The sequence below is a fragment of the Gossypium hirsutum genome, chromosome D01 (genome assembly GCF_007990345.1).
Source record: "Gossypium hirsutum isolate 1008001.06 chromosome D01, Gossypium_hirsutum_v2.1, whole genome shotgun sequence".
In the NCBI taxonomy this organism is placed as follows: domain Eukaryota; kingdom Viridiplantae; phylum Streptophyta; class Magnoliopsida; order Malvales; family Malvaceae; genus Gossypium; species Gossypium hirsutum.
Genome location: NC_053437.1, coordinates 44,656,498 through 44,662,497, shown reverse-complemented (window position 1 = coordinate 44,662,497; position 6,000 = coordinate 44,656,498). Strand labels below are relative to the sequence as shown.

The 6,000-nt window shown below is 37.5% G+C and overlaps 1 non-coding gene across 1 annotated transcript; it reads left to right on the top strand.

The window, feature by feature from the left end:
- The first annotated feature begins 4,519 nt into the window (after positions 1 to 4,519).
- On the top strand, positions 4,520 to 4,626 carry LOC121214285 (small nucleolar RNA R71). Its single transcript, XR_005909869.1, has one exon. It is a non-coding gene; the product is annotated as a small nucleolar RNA R71 (small nucleolar RNA).
- Positions 4,627 to 6,000: the final 1,374 nt, after the last annotated feature.

The following is a 6,000-nucleotide window of genomic DNA, read 5'->3' as shown; positions in this document are numbered from 1 at the left end:
GAGGTCAAAATGTCGTGCGAGGCGAGTCAGATAAGGGCCTAAGCAGATAGAACCCTTCTTATTACGTTTTTTCTAATGGCGGCAAGCTAGAGCGATGAAGTAGGCAATATCAAATATACGCCCTGTGGTCATGCTACAAAGGAAGTATGCATCGAATGTACTAATAACCCCGATGCTTTCCTTCTAACTGATCAAAGTGTTAGCCAATATGACATGAATATAGCACAAGGCGGGAGAAAAGAAAGTAGCTCTAAATTTCAGGATGCTCATATAACACGTTGTCCCGCCAAGTCGGAAAGTAATAGTACGTGGCTCATTGTGAGTAGACATCACGTGTCGAAGGACGAATGTCGAACAAAACTCAAGGATAAGCTTCGAATAGGTGGGATCAACGATGGAGAAGAAACAGTCCCATGGATTTGTGGCTATCAGTGCACGCACTCTAGTAGGTAACTAGACCTACTCTAAAGCCGCCCAATCAATTCAACGACCCAATCCCAACGGTCGCTATCGTAGATGATGATAGAGGTTCTCTTGAGGACCCTATGAAAATCGGAGACATGGATGGCGTGCATTGGCGAAGGTGCCCGACGATGAGGTAGCGCCCGAAGTTTTCCCCTTTTCCAAAGCGGGGCGAAGGCATTAGATTTATTGCGTGTGTTTTTCATGGTGTACCTGCAATAAAATATAATAGACAAATGTTAGCATAAAAATTAAACAGAGGTAACAATCAACATAATAAACCTACTCAAATCGGATGTCTAACAAGAACGAACACTGAATCAAAATAATTGACCGAATATATTAAGAACAGAATTATAATATGAACATAGAAATAATAATTAATAATAAGAATAAGAAAATACTAAAAACAGAACCTAGAAATAGGAATACCTAACAAAGATAAACACAATGAACACTAAAGAAAACTATAGTCGAAACCTTAAGACCTAATGACAAACCTAATAATAACTAAACTAATAATAAAAATAGTAAAAACTAATAAAAATCAACAAAGCAAAAAATAATTAATAATAAAAATAAGTTATCGAGAATAGTAATAATAGTGCTAAGAATAAAAATAAAAATAATAGAGATAATAAGAAAATAAGAGAAAAACCATATTCAATAGTAAAGAAAATAAGACTAGAATTAATGGTAATAATAATAATAATAAAAGGACTAAAAATAGATAACATACAAAATAAAGAAAATAAAATAAAATAAAAAATAAATAAATCAAAAGGAGGAAGGGCAAACGGTGGAAGACCCGCGATGGTACACGTGGTGAACACAGTGAGACGAGCGGTGACGGTGATGGATCGCGGAGGGAAAGGGAGAGGAGGGGGCTGTGTGGTTGGTGGTCGGAGGACGTGGGGGTGTTTTGTCGAACAGGGAAATAGGGACAAGGGGAAACGTGGTTCGAAGGGAACCAGGAGAGAGTGATGGATGGCGTATCGGAGGAATAATGGAAAGGAAGAAAGTGCGTGGTGGTGCAGCAGGGGGAAGGAGAAGTGAAGGATGAGGGTGGCAGACGGGGACAAAGGGAAAAGAAAGGGGAAAGGGGGAGCGAAGAGGCAGGGGAGGGTGAGGGTGAGGCAAGGGCGACGGTGGGGGGTTTAGTATGGCCAACGGCAGCGTCGGGATGATGAAGGGTTAAGTCGAACACGGGGGAAAAAAGAAGACAGTGAAAAATTTTTAGGGTTTTTTGGGTTAAAAGGGGGACACGATCCTGTAACTACCCGTGTTGGGTGACACGGTCGTGTTACACGCCCATGTGGGGCTTTCTCAGCCCGTGTGGTATTTAAAAATTAAAGCCTAGTTTTCACACGGTCTCAGACACGCACGTGTGTCCAGGCCGTGTGTCACACACAATCGTGTGTTAGGTTGTGTGTGATATTCATTTTCTTCTCCCACACCTGTATGCAAGACCGTGTGGGGCACACGGTCTTGCACACGCATGTGTTATAGGCCGTGTGTCGCCCATAGTTGTGTCTATGACCTGTGTAACTCCCTGACTTGTAATAAAATTGAAAAATTAGCTCTAGTATTCACACATCCTTTGACACACCCGTGTGTCTAAGCCGTTTGGACCACCTCAGGTTTTGTAATAATCAAAATCGAAAAAATTAAGTCCTAGGACTCACACGGCCCAGAACACGCCTGTGTGTCCATACCGTATGGCCTACATGGCCATGTCTTCACACTGTGTAACTCACTGTAGTACACTCCATTGTGCACACGGCCTAGGACATGCCCGTGTGTCCAGGCCATGTGTGTCACATGGCCATATCGCTAGGCCATGTGACTTACTGTTGAATACCCTTTTTTGCACATAGCCTAGGACACGCTTGTGTGTCCAGGCTGTGTGGGTCAAAAACATTTTTTTAAATTTAATTTAATTAATTAAAATTTTAAATTAACATGCAATTAAAAGAATAAAAAAATTAAATATTTGTGTTGCCTCCCGAGAAGCGCTTATTTAGAGTCTAAGCTCGACTTTACCTTTTATGTGCATGGTTAGGGTGGTTCTCAGAGCCGAAGCTCCTCTTTCTCGTTATCAATTTTTATATCAAGATAAGGTTTTAGTCAAGTACTATTAACTTAAATTTGTCGAAATCAGAATGAGTTACCTCAACTGTACCGTTTGGGAAGACATTCAGTATTGTGAATGGGCTCGATCCATTTGGCTCAAGCTCCGAAGGGGAAATTTGTGGATCCGTTATGTCAAGCAGTACTTTGTCCCCAGCCTTAATTTGGTTTATTCTCATCACATGCGCATCATGGTGTCGCTTTGGTTCTTCATCGTGTTTTTTCGGTTTCTCCTTAGCATCCATTCATCATTCATCTAGTTCAGCGAGTTGTACCATTCACTCTCCGTATATTGTTCGGTTTCTATCACCTTGACTGAAACATGGCTCATCATGTTTTTACGAGGAGTTTCCTGCAAAGAAGGTTGAGCCACATGGTTACTAACATTAACAACACTTTTAATATCATCTTGATCACTAGAGACTCTCACAGAATCACGTGCTTGGAGAATAATCTTTTCGTCACCTAAACGAAGCACAAGTTCACCCGTACCAACATCGATAATAGTTTTATAAGTGGCTAAAAAGGGTCGACCTAAGATCAAAGGTACCTCACTATCCTCATCCATGTCTAACACAACAAAGTCAATGGGGAATATAAATTTATCGATTTTCACAAGCACATCCTCAATAACATTTTCTAGGGCATGACATCCTCAAAGGTACCTCAATATCTGTTAATTGAATACTCATCCTAGAGTCTTTGGGTTTCCGAAGACCTAGTTGTTTAAACATTTTTTAGTGCATGGCATTAATATTGGCTCCTAAATCAGCCAAAGCATTATCAATATTTAAGCTACCAATGAGACAAGGAATAGTAAAACTCCCTAGATCTTTAAGTTTGTTTGGTAGTTTATTTTAGAGAATGGCTAAGCAAACTACATTGAGCTCCACAATTGACGAGTTGTATAACTTCCTCTTGTTTGTTAATAGCTCCTTTAAGAATTTAACATAATTTGACATCTACGAAAGAGTTTCAATAAACGGTAAGTTGATGTGTAATTTTTTAAGAAGCTTAAGAATTTTACCATATTGTTAGTTTGTGTGGTCTCTCTTTGACATGTTAGGATATGGAACTTGAGGTTTATATTCCTTGACAACTGACTTTTGATCTTTCTTACTTTCCTCAACCTCATCATTATTTACCATATCTTCTTGCCTTTGTACTTGTTCAGATTCAACTAACCCTTCCACGTCTTGAATTGTAATTGCGTGAAGCAACTCCCTTGGGTTAGTTTCAGTATTTCTAAGCAAGCTACCTTGTGGTCGTTCCGAAATTAGTTTAGCAAGCTATCTGATTTGGTTTCCGAGCCCTTGAACCGATGCTTGCTAATTTTTCAGTGTTACCTCATTGTTTCAGAAACAAGTTTTTGACATCGAGATAAAACTTATCAACATCTCCTAAGGTTCAGCTTATTCTCTTACTATAAGGTTGCTGAAAGCTCAGAGGTGTTGTGCTCTCTGATTTCCTTGACCACCCCATGAGAAATTGGGATGGTTCCTCTAACATATATTATAGTTATTACTATAAGGGTTATTTTGAGGTTTAGAATTATTGCCCATATAATTAAATTGATCATTCTCTGTGCTAGGACCGAAAGGTAAATATTTTGGATTATTCATTCCACCTCCATTTGTATCACATTGCATCATCAGGTTTACCAGCGTAGAAAAAAATAAACCATCAGTTTTCTTATTCAGTGCTTCTACTTGGCTTGCCAACATAGTACCCGCATCAATATTAAAAACATCGGCTGCTTATCCTCATGACTTGCCACTAATACTCATTCAGTGCCATCTCTTCAATAAACTCATAAGCTAGCTCGAGTATTTTATTGTTTAGTGCTCCACCAATTGCTGCATCACTTAACTACCTTGTTAAGGGATTCAAACCATTTTAGAAGGTTTGAACTTGTAACCATAAAGGTAATCCATGATGAGGGAACCGTCTCAATAGACCCTTATATCTCTTCCATGAATAATATAAAGTCTCTAAATTGATCTAAACAAAAGAAGAGATGTCGTTCTTCAACTTGGTTATTTTAGATGGTGGGAAGTACTTCAGAAAAAAACTTCTCAGTCATTTGAACCCATGTAGTGATGGAACCTCATGGTAAAGAGTTTAACCACTATTTTTCCTTATTCCTTAAAGAGAAAGGGAACAACTGTAAACAAATGGCATCATTAGTGGTGCCATTAATCTTAAAAGTGTCGCAAATCTCTAAGAAATTGGCCAAATGAGTATTTGGATCTTCGTCTTGCAAACCATTGAATTGAATATACTATTGTACCATCAGAATAGTGTTTGGTTTCAACTCAAAATTATTTGCAGCAATGGTAGGTCGTGCAATACTTGATTCAACCCTAATCAAAGTGGGCTTAGCATAATCCTACATAGTATGGGGAGCAGGACGCTTAATTACTCACTGATTATTTTGATTATTAGCCATGTCTGCAGTAGTATTGTTGTCCTCTTGTTCGTCTACTATATTCTGTTGACCTTGTCTCACTTCTCTAACCTCCCTACAATTTCTGCGATCAGTACTTTCAATCTCACTGTTAAAAAGTAATGGTCCTGATGGGTTTCTTCTAGTCATAAACCAAAAGAACCTGCCAGATGCAAACAAAATAAAATTTAAAATATAAAAATTAAATTAAAAAAATATAAAAATAAAATAGAAATGACTAAATTAATAAAAATCAAGTATTCCTAATATTTTAGTCCCCGGCAATGGCGCCAAAAACTTGACATGTCACGAAACTAACTAAAATACGACAAAGGCAAGTGCACGTAGACTTCATCTATTATTTAGTAATTACTGTTTTCCTATTATTTAGCCAACAAATTGGAGTGATCATTTTAAATTAAGATTTACTAAACTAATCTAACTAAAGAACCCAACAAAGAATGAATAAGGAAAATAATCAAATAATAACGAATAAGAGAAACAATACCCAGGAAAGAATCCACCTAGACTTCATCTATTATTATGAATATGAATTAAACAATTTATTCATTTGGTATCTTGATCCGTAAAAATCCCTAATTGTGCTAATATCTCTTTCAATAGTAAGAAGAACTGGCTCTAGGTTGATTAACTGAAATTTCTTTCTAATCAAAACTCCTATTGTCGCATTAACTCAATCTATGAATACCCTATTAGATTTGACTCTAATCCGATAGATATATGTTGTCCTATTTCTAGGATTGCATCAAAACTCCACTCAATTATGCTCGATCTACTCTTAAACAGGGACTTTTACTCTTTTGACTAAGCACATTAAATATGAATTAATATTCCAGAAATATTAAAACAATATTAAACCTGAATTAATATCCCGAAAGTATTAAAACAATAGATAAGCACACATAATTGAGAAAAAGAATCAAGTATTTATCATGTAAAAT